The sequence below is a fragment of the Heloderma suspectum genome, chromosome 1, assembly GCF_057233095.1.
Source record: "Heloderma suspectum isolate Gila_16-S chromosome 1, 16-S_ref, whole genome shotgun sequence".
Classification (NCBI taxonomy): Eukaryota; Metazoa; Chordata; class Lepidosauria; order Squamata; family Helodermatidae; genus Heloderma; species Heloderma suspectum.
In genome coordinates, this window is record NC_139458.1 from 170,621,548 (window position 1) to 170,635,788 (window position 14,241).

A 14,241-nucleotide genomic window follows, 5' to 3' on the forward strand; every position below is an offset into this window, starting at 1 on the left:
AAGAGAAAACTCACTGGAAAAGACCCTGATGCTGGGAAAGATTGAAGGCAAAAGGAGAAGGGGACGGCAGAGGATGAGATGGCTAGATAGCAACACCGATGCAATGAATATGAACTTGAGCACGCTCCGGGAGAGAGCACAGGACAGGAAGGCCTGGCGTGCTATGGTCCATGGGGTCACGAAGAGTCGGACACGACTGAACGACTGAACAACAATAGCAGCATGGGAAAGGTCATTTTCATTGGGGTCACAGGGGAGGGTTAAAGTAAAATCCCTCTCCCTATCTGCTGCAATCCTAGTGACCCCCCGCCTCACACACAGACCCGCTATTGTTGTTGTTGTTGTTGTTATTTTAAAAATGACATGCGTTGGAGTGACACATTTAGTGTCATGTGTAGTTTGGCCCCTTAGAATCCAGTAAGCCAGGCAAAGAGGCAGGAGGGGGAGGAGCTGCTATAGTTGGTTAGCACAGATGTTTTGGCAGCTGCCAGACTAAGCTGCTGCTGCTGCTGGGAAGCAAATGTCTGTGCCTCTGCCTGCTGCAGGTTTCTCTCTCTGTCTATGCTTCACGCCACCCCACTCCTCTCTGTCCCACTCCATAGTTAGAGAACCACTGCCCTATGATGACCCTAGTGGGGGAGTGTTTCATCATTCAGTAGCATATGTTAAATCGTTATGGCTGGGAATACAAACTGTCTTTTCATTTGTCATATTTAACAGCATCAGATAGGAAAGATTCCCAGAATCCATTATGAGATAAAATCATTAAGTTGTGTTTCATCTAAAGCACTTTCTAGTCTTTGAAGTTTGATATTGGTGGGAAAGGACAAAACACATCACATGAAAGTGTTGCAATAGCACTATAAATTGTGGTGCCTCCTTGTTATAAGAGCCAACAAATTAAAAGAAGGAGCCTTCAAACAACCTTTCCACAAACTCCTTAAAATAGTGCACGTTATTTTGGTGACTTCGGACATGTGTCAGAAAATTTAAATGTTATGAAGCATTTTCCAGTTCACTTTGCTGTTTTTTCCCCCATCCATTACTCACTTTAGTAATTAGAAAAGCTGTTTCCTTTTGGGGGTTGCAACTTAAATTGCTTCCACCCAAGGAGTACGCCAAAACAACTCCCCCCCACAAAAAAGAGGCTTCTTGCTAAATGAAATAACGTACTCTATAATCCTATATGTACTTTACATGTAAGTCCTATTGAACTGAGTTGAACTTACCCCACAGTCAGCCCAAGATACTTTTCTACCTGAGGCAAAGGCTGCCTCCTCCCTCCCCAAATGTCATGTACAAAAGTATTTCAGATTGGCTATTGAACCTTATTTCAGCATTGGCAATGGGACAGTATCCTCCATTGCACCTGAAGGAAGTTAGGGCACAAAAAGCATTAACCTCCAAAGCTGCCCCCCCCCCCATCTGCTGCCTGAGGAAGCTGTCTCACTCTGCCTAATGATAAGGCCAGCCCTGACTCCAAGTAAACATTCATATGCTATGTAAGGCTCTGCAGAATTAAAGGCATGCAAGATAGGATATAAGTGAAGATGCCTAAAGAACTGGCATGGACATTCATTAGTACACTAAACATAATGGATTCCCATACACCCTATTTATGAGCTAGTGTATAATGTCTGACATTTGCTATAGAAGAAAGCCATGGCCAGCGATGTGTACTGCAGCACTGAACTGTCCCAGCAAAGCAGGTATTTTTGCTACTAGGTGATCTCAAGACAATCACCCAGCAGGAGAAGAAACAACACAGAGAAACTCACAGTTATCGGAGAGGGCTCAAGTGACTTAAGACATGAATTACTTCAGCTTAAAACAGCTGGTGGAATATAGGACACCATCTTATACAGAGACATTGGCCCATCAGGTTCAGTACTGTCTATACTGACTGTCAAAGGTTTGCGGGGGTTTCAGTCACGAGTCTTTGGCAGCCAAGTTTGGAGATGATGCCATGGATCAAACCTGGGGATTGAGCAAAGCACGTGCTCTGCAACTGAGCTGCAGCCTTTCCCAAGTGAGGTTTTCAAATGAAAACATAAAGCTTCGTGAATCAACATATCTTAGTAATTACTCAAAAGTAATTTGCTAGGGGAAAGTGAAGTATCCCCCATCCACTAACTATTGATCTGGGGGGTGGGGGATTTAGGTTTGGAAGATGCAGAGGAACATGCTCTCCAAGGCCAATGCCTTGTGATTCTTCCATCACAACAGGGACTATACTCTTCACTGCCGAAAGGATTCTTTGGAGAATGGGGAAAACTGGGGTCAGAAGATGTGTTGGGGTGGGGGCCTGATTTCCCTATTTCTTAGAGGATATGGTGGAAAAGTCCTCCTCCCTAATTGTCTTATGAGGCTGATATCTGGAGGCTGGCAGAACCAGAACAGCTGGAAATACTACAAAATGAGTTTTATAAGATTCTTAAATGGTGCCCCGCCTGGTACTCCCACAGCACGCAATAGAACGGAGGTGGGACTGGTGCCTGTGAAGTTTCGTATTGCTAGAACTTTTTAATGTACTACTGTAAACTTGCAAAAACAGATGGAAACAAAACTCCCAACAAAAGGCTCCCTGGCACAGAGTAAAATACACAAGCATCAATTGGACATCTTACTAAAATGTTGATATTTGATATCCATAGAATTTAAGTTATTTGAGTTTTTGGATCTGGCAAAACAAATACTCAAAAGTAGGGCAAAATATTTTTTTTTTCTAAAAAGATATGGTCTCAAATTTGGACTTTATTTTCACCATACCTCCACTTTAATCAATGTGAACACACCCTTGGAACGATTTTAATGATTTAACATCCACCCCCACTGCACAAAGCTGTTTTTTAAAACTTAGAATCCAAACTGTGCCTTCAAATTATTTATTTATTCATTTTATTAATTTATGTGGCTGTCCTTAAACAGATTTTCTCTTGGCAGCTTACAGAGCAGAAAGTAAAACAAATACAATATTAAAAATACAGCATTCAATAATGAAAAACACAAAACAATAAAAATATAGCATAAAAACTTTCCTTCAAGTAGCATCAGAACAATTAGCAGCTCAGGTTAAAAACACTAAACTAGCAAAAGCCTAAGATTTATTTATAACACAAGTTTGTTTTAAAGATCTGAGTGCATAAAAATAACTTCACCACATGCCGAAAGACCGTAAGGAGGATACCAGGTGAACTTCTCTGGGGAGGCTATTTTAGCTGTGGTGGTGCCACCAAGAACCTCACTTCACTTGGTGAGGCGCACAGGGAATGTAAGAACATAAGAAGAGCCATGCTAGAACAGAGCAAGGATCCATCTAGTCCAGCATTCTGTTCACACAGTGGCCAACCAGCTGCCCATGGTAAAACAACACGCAGGACAAGAGTGCAACAGCACCCTCCTGCCCACGTTCCCCAGCAACTGGTGTACATAATGGCATTGTTGTTGTTCAGTCGTTCAGTCGTGTCCGACTTTTCGTGACCCCATGGACCATAGCACGCCAGGCCTTCCTGTCCTGCGCTCTCTCCCGGAGCGTGCTCTAGTTCATATCCATTGCATCGGTGATGCTATCTAGCCATCTCATCCTCTATCGTCCCCTTCTCCTTTTGCCTTCAGTCTTTCCCAGCATCAGGGTCTTTTCCAGAGAGTTTTCTCTTCGCATTAGGTGGCCAAAATATTGGAGCTTCAGCTTCAGTATCTGTCCTTCCAATGAGCACTCAGGGTTGATTTCCTTTACGATTGACTGATTTGACCTCCTTGCAGTCCAGGGGACTCGTAAGAGTCTTCTCCAGCACCACAGTTCGAAAGCATCAATTCTTCGGCGCTCAGCCTTCTTTATAGTCCACCTCTCACAGCCATACATTACTACTGGGAAAACCATAGCTTTGATTAGACGGACCTTTGTCGGCAAGGTGATGTCTCTTCTTCTTACTATGCTGTCTAGGTTTGCCATAGCTTTCCTCCCAAGGAGCACGTCTTTTAATTTCATGGCTACAGTCACCATCTGCGGTGATCTTGGAGCCCAAGAAAGTAAAATCTGTCACTGCTTCCATTTCTTCCCCTTTTATATGCCAGGAAGTGATAGGGCCAGATGCCATGATCTTCGTTTTTTTAATGTTGAGTTTCAAACCAGCTTTTGCACTCTCCTCTTTCACCCTCAACAAGAGGCTCTTGAGATCCTCTTTGCTTTCTGCCATTAGGGTGGTGTCATCTGCATATCGGAGGTTGTTGATAATTCTCCCAGCAATCTTAATTCCGACCTGTGATTCATCCAACCTGGCATTTCTCATGATGTACTCTGCATATAAGTTAAATAAGCAGGGTGACAATATGCAGCCTTGTCATACTCCTTTCCCAATGTTGAACCACTCGGTTGTTCCATGTCTGGTTCTTACTGTTGCTTCTTGACCCTCGTACAGGTTTCTCAGGAGACAGGTAAGGTGGTCTGGTACTCCCATCACTTTAAGAATTTGCCACAGTGTGTTGTGATCCACACAATCAAAGGCTTTAGCATAGTCAATGAAGCAGAAATAGATGTTTTTCTGGAATTCTCTTGCTTTCTCCATGATGCAGCGAATGTTGGCGATTTGATCTCTAGTTCCTCTGCCTCTTCGAAACCCAGCTTGTACTTCCGGTAGTTCTCGGTTCACATACTGCTGAAGCCTAGCTTGTAGGATTTTGAGCATCACCTTGTTGGCATGTGAAATGAGCGCAATTGTGCGGTAGTTTGAACACTCTTTGGCGTTGCCCTTCTTTGGAATTGGAATGTAAACTGACCTTTTCCAGTCTTGCGGCCATTGTTGAGTGTTCCAAATTTGTTGGCATATTGAATGCAGCACTTTAACAGCATCATCTTTTAGGATTTTAAATAGCTCAGCTGGAATACTGTCATCTCCGCTAGCTTTGTTGTTACTAATGCTTCCTAAGGCCCACTTGACTTCACTCTCGAGGATGTCCGGCTCAAGTTCAGTGACCGCACAATCATGGCTATCAGGGATATTCAGATCGTTCCTGTAGAGTTCTTCTGTGTATTCTTTCCACCTCTTCTTAATCGCATCTGCATCTGTTAGGTCCTTGCCTTCTTTGTCCTTTATCATGCCCGTCTTTGCACAAAACGTTCCCTTGAGATCTCCGATTTTCTTGAAGAGATCTCTAGTCTTTCCCATTCTGTTGTTTTCCTCGATTTCTTTGCATTGTTCATTTAAGAAGGCCTTCTTGTCTCTCCTTGCTATTCTCTGGAACTCTGCATTCAGTTGGATATATCTTCCCCTTTCTCCCTTGCTTTTCACTTCCCTTCTTTCCTCAGCTACTTGTAAAACCTCATCAGACAGCCACTTGGCTTTCTTGCATTTCTTTTTCTTTGGGATGGATTTCGTTGCTGCCTCCTGAACAATGTTACGGACCTCCGTCCATAGTTCCTCAGGCACTCTGTCTATCAGGTCTAATCCCTGAAATCTATTCCTCACCTCCACTGTATATTCATCAGGGATATGATTGAGGTCATACCTGAATGGTTTAGTGGTTTTCCCTACGTTCTTCAATTTCAGGCGAAATTTTGCAACAAGAAGCTCATGATCTGAGCCACAGTCAGCTCCAGGTCTTGTTTTGACTGACTGTATAGAGCTTCTCCATCTTTGGCTGCAAAGGACATGATCAATCTGATTTCGATATTGACCATCTGGTGATGTCCATGTGTAGAGTCGTCTCTTGTGCTGTTGGAAAAGAGTGTTTGCTATGATCAGCGTGTTCTCTTGGCAAAACTCTATTAGCTTTTGCCCTGCTTCATTTTGTACACCAAGGCCATGCCTGCCTGTTATCCCAGTGATTTCTTGACTTCCTACTTTAGCATTCCAATCCCCTATGATGAAGAGGACATCTTTTTTTGGTGTTAGTTCTAGAAGGTGTTGTAGGTCTTCATAGAACCGATCAACCTCGGCTTCTTCAGCATCAGTGGTTGGGGCATAGACTTGAATTACTGTGATGTTGAATGGTTTGCCTTGGATTCGTACTGAGATCATTCTATCGTTTTTGAGATTGTACCCCAGTACTGCTTTTCCCACCCTTTTGTTGACTATGAGTGCTACTCCATTTCTTCTAAGGGATTCTTGCCCACAATAGTAGATATGATAGTCACCTGAATTAAATTCGCCCATGCCTGTCCATTTTAGTTCGCTGATTCCCAAGATGTCTTTGTTCAATCTTGCCATCTCATGTTTGACCACCTCCAGCTTACCTTGATTCATTGATCTGACATTCCAGGTTCCTAAACAATATTGTTCTTTACAGCATTGGATTTTCTTTTCACCACCAGACACATCCACAGCTGAGTGTCCTTTCGGCTTTGGCCCAGCCGCTTCACTCTTTCTGGTGCTACTTGGAAATTCCCTCTGCTCTTCCCCAGTACTATATTGGACACCTTCCAACCTGAGGGGCTCACCTTCCGGCATCATATCTTTTAGCCTTGTGATATGTTCCATGGGGTTTTCTTGGCAAGAATACTGGAGTGGGTTGCCATTTCCTTCTCCGGTGGACCACATTTTGTCAGAACTCTCTGCCATGACCTGTCCGTCTTGGGTGGCCCTGCACAGCATAGCTTATGGCTTCACTGAGTTACGCAAGCCCCTTCACCACAACAAGGCAGTGATCCATGAAGGGGGTACATAGGCATACTGCCTCTAATACTGGAGGTAGCATATGGCCATCAGGACTAGTAGGCATTGGTAGCCTTCTCTTTCAGGAACATTCCTCCAGGAGGAGCTTGGGCAGTATAGAAATGTAATAAATACTTAAATAAATACATTGTCTAACCTCCTTTTAAAGCCATCCAAATTGGTGGCCATCACTACATTGTGTGGCAGTGAATTCCATAGTTTAACTATGTACTATGTGAAGAAGTACTTCCTTTTATCTGTCCTGAATCTCCCACCAATCAGCTTCATGGGATTACCTCAGGTTCTAGTATTATGAGAAGGAGAAAAATGCTCCCTATCCACTTTCTCCACACCATGCATAATATTGTACACCTCTATCATGTCTCCCCTTATTCACATTTTCTCCAGGCTAAACAATCCCAGCTGTTGTAACCTTCCCTCATAGGGGATTGCTCCAGGCCCTTAATCACTTTAGTTTTTTTCTGCACTTTTTTCAACTCAATAATATCTTTTATTAGGTCTGGTGACCAGAACTGTACACAGTATTCTAAGTGTGGTTGCACCATAGGATTGTATAAGGGCAGTATGAGATAAGCAGTTTTATTCTCAGTTCCTTTCCTAATTATACCTAACATGGAGTTCGCCTTTTTCACATCAGCTGCACACTGGGTTGACATTTTCATTGAGCTGCTCACCACAACCCTAAGGTCTCTTTCTTGGTCAGTCACAGCTAGCTCTGATCCCACCAGCTTATACTTGAAGTTGGGATTTTTTGCCTCACTTTACACTTGCTTCCATTGAACCACATTTGTCAGATACCCATTCTCCCAGTTCGGAGAGATCCTTTTGGAGCTCCTCACAATCCCTTTTCTATTTTAACCACCCTAAATAATTTGGTGTCATCAGCAAACTTGGCCACGTCACTGCTCACTTCTAGTTTCAGATCATTTATGAACAAATTGAAAAGCATTGGTCCCAATACAGATCCCTGTAGGACCCCTATTTACATCCCTCAATTGGAAGAACTTGCCATTTATTCCTACTCTCTGCTTTCTGTTCTTTAACTAGTTACTGATCCATGGGAGGAGCTCTCCTCCTGTTTTATGACTGCTATGTTTTCTCAGGAGTCTTTGGTGTGGAACATTGTCAAAAGCCTTTTGGAATTCTAAGTAACCAGTGTCTAGTGGACCACTCCTGTCCACATGTTTATTGACACTCTCAAAGAACTCTAAAAAGTTAGTAAGACAGGACTTACCTTTGTGGAAGTCATGCTGACTCTTTTTCAGTACGGCATTTCCTTTGTATGCTTACTAATTATTTAATAATAATAATATTATTAAATTAATATTAAATAGTAAGCATTATATGCTTACTAATTTTATCTTTTTAATGCTTTCAACCAACTTACCTGGAACAGAAGTTAAGCTAACCAACCTGTAATTTCCCAGATCCTCCCCCTCCCAGGATCCCTTTTAAAAAAATTGGTGTTACATTGGCCATCCTCTGGTACAGTGGCTGATCTTAGGGACATATTGTACATTTTTGTAGAAGATCAGCAATTTCATATTTGAGTTCTTTTAAGAACTCTAGGATGGATACCATCTGGGCCTGGTGGTCTATGAACTTTGTCAATAAGGTTGAGAACTTTATATTTTGTCACCACTATTTGCCTCAGTACCTCAGACTTCCTTCCTGAAAACATCAGTTCAAGCACCGGTTTCTGTCATGTATCTTCTGCAGTGAAGATTGATGCAGTGGAGACAGAGCAGGGCCTTCAAAGAGGATCTTACAGTTCTTGTAAGGGGGAAGGCTATTTTGACAGCCAATCACAGAAAATCCTAATAAAATAACTCCTTTTTAATATAGATCAAAGGATCTCTTCTGGTCATTGAGAATGTCTATAATTAGGTTTTTGATATACAAAATATACAAAAACCCTTGGAAAAATTGCTACTGGGTTTGGCCAAATGGCTCAAATCTTCTACCTAGTTGTGAGAAATGTTTAAGATAAAGTGTTGAAAGTTTTGTCAGTACTGCATGGAAACGGAGAATGGTGTTCATTGACTCAAATATAATAGAGTGTAAAAATGATACATATTTATGTTTTGCGTTCCCATTATACTCAGCAGGAGAGCTTTATTCAGGGTAGGGTGGGGGATATTTCAGCTGTCATAATTGTTGAAATATGATTTTATTGGTTAAACTCTAAACTTTTGACTATGAATTGGGTGTATGGCACTTCCTGATCATGATTCTCATTCAGGCCCTACTGAATTTGACAGATGTGTCCACTGAAGTGGTTGCATATCCTGACCTGGAGCCATTTGTCGCATGCAATATGTATGAACAGAACTGGATTGGGACCATTGTTTCAGAAAAGGACAGGACATATTGTATAAAGAAGAGGCTGAATTGCAGTCTTACATATCTTACAGGAGAGACATAGCCTATTTGCATTTCTGCTAGCAAGTAGCAACATCATCACCATAATCAATTAATTTGAGACCACTTTCTTCTGATGTTAATATTATCATGAGCATGTCGTGTTCAAATATAAATGTCAGATAAGGTACATTTTGCAGATTTTAGTCTTTTGTGATTTTCCAGGTTCTTTGTTGTTCTTAGCTTTGTAGGGCTTGCCATTTTTGCACAGTTTGTGGGTGAAAAAAATCAGAGATAGAACTAGGGGATAAAAGAAGATTATTTATTAGGTGTTTGAAGGCAATAGCCTTTAATGATTTGGAAAGAAATGGCACCCACTCAAAAGAGCAAAGTAAGTCAACAGAATTTGGAGTTACACATATGAAAATATACTTTCACATACCCAGTTCAGTCCTTAGTGAAAGGACATGAAAGTACCACGTGTTAATATTCCAGGGGATTTTCAGTGTCCAGATCACTGCTGAACATGTGTTCTGGGACATGGTGAGCCCTGATCTTATCTTATGTTGCAGTGCACGAAAAAGGTTTGTCAATTTATTTAATAGCTTTTTTAAAAAAAACATGATTTTTGACAAAATACTCAAGCATGGAAGTACAATGAAAGAAATCACCACATAACTAACACACACACACACACACACACACACCCCACCTTGAAAAGTTGGCTGGTGATCTGTGCATGTCCCAGATGTGTTGGATTGAGTAAATACAAAATCCTAAAGCAGAATTTCAGTTTTGATTTCAGATTCCTATCCCCTTTCTTCATTTACTTTTTACCCAGCATCCAGATGACATCTTTGTACTGTAGAGTTTTCTGTATTGTCCTCCCATGCTCTGACCTGATTTATGGCATTATTTTGTCATAAAATACAACTGAAACACCAGTCTGTCCAAGGGGGACAGGCAAAGTGTTATTGGGGCTTTTCAGGGTTCCTGCTCCTTTAAGTAACACACTTCCAATTTGGAAGTTCAGCCCATTTTATTTCTTCCAGTTAATCGTTAATGGAGGATTAGGTGAATAGCCTGCTAATATTTCACTATAACAAAAAGAAAAGAAAAAAGTAATAATAAGAGGAAATCAGTAAATAATGCCCCCTGTGCCCGTGGGAACATAAATTGACAGAGAGGTTACCCAAAAGGCAATTAACAGGCTATTCATCATGTAATCCACCAGCAGTGATCAACAGGGAAATATAAAAGGTCTGAATCTGCCCAGGATTTTTACTGAATGGGACTTACTCATGAGTAAATATCATAGCAGGATCTGGCCATATGGAAGAGCACTGCTGAAAAATGTAGTACTATATTAAAATGCTGTATGGAAAATCTTCTCTCATTATGCTTCCAGCAAATTGTGGAATAGGACATGCTGAGGGTCTAAACTGACTTTATTTTAAAAATAAAGCAACTATGGTTCCCCCCATTTTTACTCTAGAGTAGGTGCAGTGCACTCAGTCCAGATTGGGACTCTGGCATGGGTTGCAGGGGGGCCTTTAATATTCAGATTGGGGTTCTAGCACCTACTGTATAATGGAAATAAGACACAGCTGCTAGAAAACACATTTAGGGTACAACCCTGTGCATGTTCAGACAGAAAAAAAGTCCTATGACTCCCAGCATTCCACAGCCAGCCATGCTGGCTGGGGCATGCTGGGAGTTGTAGGCCTTCTTTCCTGTCTAAACATGCCAAGGATAATTGTGCCCTTAATGTAATGTCTGTTTTTGCCCTCAGCAGCACGGAAAGGTCTTTATGGTAGAAGCGAAGAATAGTATTAGTTTCTGGCTTCAGCGGAAGCTTTTCCACTATTTCCCGCCTTGTTCCTAAGGAGAGGTGCAACTCACCCGAGAAATTTCACTGGTCTTATCTGACTTTGTCTATTGGCTTCCATTAACATTCTTCGAACATTTTGCCTGAAGAAGACATTTCACATTCACTACAGGTAAAATTTTGGTAGCAATTTTAGCCTCACATTTCATGCATCATTAGCCCCCTATGCTTTGCTCCCCTGTCCTTGTCTGTTTGTTGTAGATTGAAAGGCCTCTGCAGAACAGGGATCATATGTATTATTTAGTTATTTATTTATTACATTTTTTAGTCCACCTAATAACAAAAAGTTCTCTGGGACAGCTGTAAGATAAAAAAGTACAAAACCCCCCACACTGTACAGTAAAAAACAAAACTACACAGGAATACAATATAAATTCCACCACTCCAGCACAATGCCATCCCAGCGCTCTATGGGCAGATCTAAACTTTAATATTTAGAATCTAAGATTTGAAATGCCTGAGAGAAAACAAATGTCTTTGCCTGGTGTGGAAAGATAACCATGTGGCCATGAGACAAGCCTCCTTGGGGAGGACATTTCTTAAGTGGAGTGCCACCGCTGAGAAGGCCCTCTCTCTTGTAGGCTCCTTCCTAAATTCAATTACAAGGACCTGCAAAGATGTCCTAGGAGGCAAGGCAGGTACATATGGCAGGAGATGATCCTTTACATACTTTGGCCCCAAGACAAAATACCTAAAGTAATTCTTTGAATTAGGCCTGGACATCACTTCTCTATATGCCTAAGAGAGCCTTCCCTAACCCGGGTCCTTCCAGATGTTTCAGACTACAGTTTCCATCAGCCCTAGCCAGCATGGCTAGCAGTCAGAAATGACAGGAGTCATCGTCCAAAACGTCAGGAGAGCACCGGGGTTGGGGAAGGCTGGCTTAGGATATCACTGATACGAAATAAAGCAGTGTAGTACTACAGTTAATAGTGAGAGTGATCGGTAGTAGTAATAGAAGTAGTAGTAGTGCCAGCACTAGTAGTTCTTCTATCACACCAGCCATTGCTTAAATTATTTTGACTATAGCAATCTCCTCAGTGTCCATGCAGAATAGTCACAACTCAGAATAGTCACAACAATGAGAGCTCAGGAGGCTCTCATTCAGCCCTTTTGCCAGTGCTTACATCACAACCCCTTTTTATATTTTGTGACACCTCGATTAGCAACTGGTTTTAGAAGGCTATGGGAGCATGATTTGGCTAAAATTACGGGGGGGGGGGAACCAAGGTGTGGCGATTTCATTTAAAAACCCTGCCTCCCCCCACCCAAAATTCAAGTACTGCCTTGTCCTCAAATAGAATTTGGCATGTTTGGGAAAGAGGTATATTATCAATATAGCTGTCAAATTAATAGCCTATGATTGGTGCATCTGGAAAATAACAGGCGGATGGGACTGACCTTTGTCTGGAACTTTTTGTGGTGTTTTTTTTTAATCATCTCCCTGTCAAATGTCAGGCCTGTTCCTCTCTCACTGATTTCAGATATGTTTCACCAGGATTTCAAGCAGTGAATCATCATCATCATCTATGCCAACCATCTGTTTTGTCTGCCCCCTCAGCGTCTGAAATTAGATGATGGAGGGCAGGGCAGGGCAGGGCTTTCTAGCGTGGCCATTAATGTTTGTGGAGGAGGGATACTGCCGGCAGATTTTCCATTTGAAATCATGGGCTGCTAAAGCTGGCAAAAGGGAGGATTAGAGAGCAGTGAGCAGAAGAAAAATCTCAGGAAGAAGAAATAAGGGAGGGTAAGGGGGGGAAGGCGAGGGTCTAGAGAAAACGAGATACAGATGCAATTAAGGAAAAAAACCCACTAGTAAATAGCTATAATGATTAATATCATAGGAGTAATGACTGGCTATTGCACACTGTCCATAAACCCGAATTGTCATCTCAGTGTTGCCCAGGTCATCCAACTATCCAACTGCTACTTCACTCCTCCCAAACTCTTGACAAAATACCAGCTCAAAGGGTTGAAGAAATATTTGTCCTGGCTCTGTTCACTCAAAGTCTGATCTGGCTACCACCAGCTGCCTTGGACAGTATGAGATGGGCATATGCACAGCCAGTTGATTCATACCTCTGACATTCACATCTCGGAAGTTTGGCTATAAAAACAACGGAAGGGAACAAACCTGCAAAACATGGGCAAAATCACGCCTGGGGGTTTTGGCGGAGCAGAGCCAAAATATTTAAGCACCATTTAACTGCACACCCAAGAGGAGGATATGTTGCAAGTATTAAGAGAGCTTTGGCAGAGCACACATCATGACCGCGGTCCAGTTGAGCCATATTGCAACAGGAAATAATCACCGCATCAAAGCAAGTTCAGACATATAGGGTATCCCCTTGTTCACATTTGCATAAAGAAGGTATCATCTGGCTATAACCATCCATGAGTAAACCAGAGCTTCCTCACTCTGACTTCAGTAACCACAGCAGACTGTTTTCCCCACAGTCATGTCAAAGGAAAGATTCAGGGGGATGCGTGGATCTTTCCATTTCACTTTCTTCCGCATTTGAATTTTATAAATTTCAAGTACTTTTTGTCCCATATATGAAGACGTTTGTAAATGTTGATAAAGCCTTATCAAAAATGAACAGAGAAAACATTCTCATTCATCCTTGGAACAATTGAAGTAAATTTGGTGGACACAATAGGGTAATATTTTATGATAGGAGAGGGGTTTTTGCATGTCTGAACTGACCCAAACTGTGTACGTGTGTGTGTGTGTGTGTGTGTGTGTGTGTGAGAGAGAGAGAGAGAGAGAGAGAGGCATGTTACTCGGTATTTTAGCCCCCTCCACTTGAATACAAGCTGATTCATCAATGAATATTTCTGGAAATTGAGTTGGAAACACTATCACATCATTTTACTCCATTCTGAATTTCTAAGAGGAGGGATTCAGACTGAAATTTACCAATAAGCCAAACCCTTTGATTTGAAATCTTTTCCATTTAATCCCATATGCATTAAGCTTTGATGGTGGTTACCTAATAGTGTAGGAAAGGCACATGATCAAAAGTTCTGTGTGTGTGTGTGTGTGCGTGTGTGTGTGTGTAACAAATGAGTCTGTCAACTTATGCCATGGGAGCTGCTTATCCATTACCCCTCAGCATGGCTGTCATGTTTAAACACCTGCAATCACATGGGCAAGGCCAATCACATAGGACCCTAACATGAGATTGGACCTTAACACGAGCCAGGTTCAGGAGCCACAACGCTATTTTGCGATTGTGCCTGTCTGTATGGTTCCAGGCCTTTGAACGTGACAGCCATGCTGTGGGATGAACCCATAGAACAGCAACTCCTACAGAGCAG